This window comes from Myripristis murdjan, chromosome 12, assembly GCF_902150065.1.
Source record: "Myripristis murdjan chromosome 12, fMyrMur1.1, whole genome shotgun sequence".
Classification (NCBI taxonomy): Eukaryota; Metazoa; Chordata; class Actinopteri; order Holocentriformes; family Holocentridae; genus Myripristis; species Myripristis murdjan.
Window position 1 is genome coordinate 14,470,836 of NC_043991.1, and position 664 is coordinate 14,471,499.

A 664-nucleotide genomic window follows, 5' to 3' on the forward strand; every position below is an offset into this window, starting at 1 on the left:
GATTCTACATCCACACCTTTTTTTTTTTTTTTTTTTTTTGAGGAGAAAGCAAATGATGTGCCTTTTAAGTGTTGACATTATTCACTAAAGATGAATTTCCAGAACACTGCAAAGTGAAAAGCTGAGTGAAGGCTTTATATTATGGCATGCAGTGTCCACTGGAATAATGACACACAATGATCTCTGTCATTTTTTAACAAAGCAAAACAAAATTTCTTGTACATCACCTAATTCAAAATACAACATTTTCTCTTGAAATAGTCACTCCTAATACATTTGCTGCTTACCAAGAAACAAAGTTTTGCAGCAGAAGAATGAAATCAGCTAAGCCTTACTCCAGAGGTGTCTAAAATCTCATAATATACCAAATATTACTTTTCTCCTGGAGTTTTCGTCAGACTATTGTGGTTTAAATGCAGACCACCACCTTGTCACATGACATCCGTCTTCCTTCACACACCCTTACTGCCTCTCTTCACTAGCAAATAGCTACTGAAGGTAAAACACCCACAAAATCATCTTTAAAATTGTTAAGCCCTGTGACTGAGCCTATTTTGCTCAAAACAGGCCTGTACTCACGCACATCAAATCATCTTTTCATGACGGAATTCCTTTGCAGTTGTTTGATTTATATTCAAAACTAAGAAACAAATGCACATTCCTG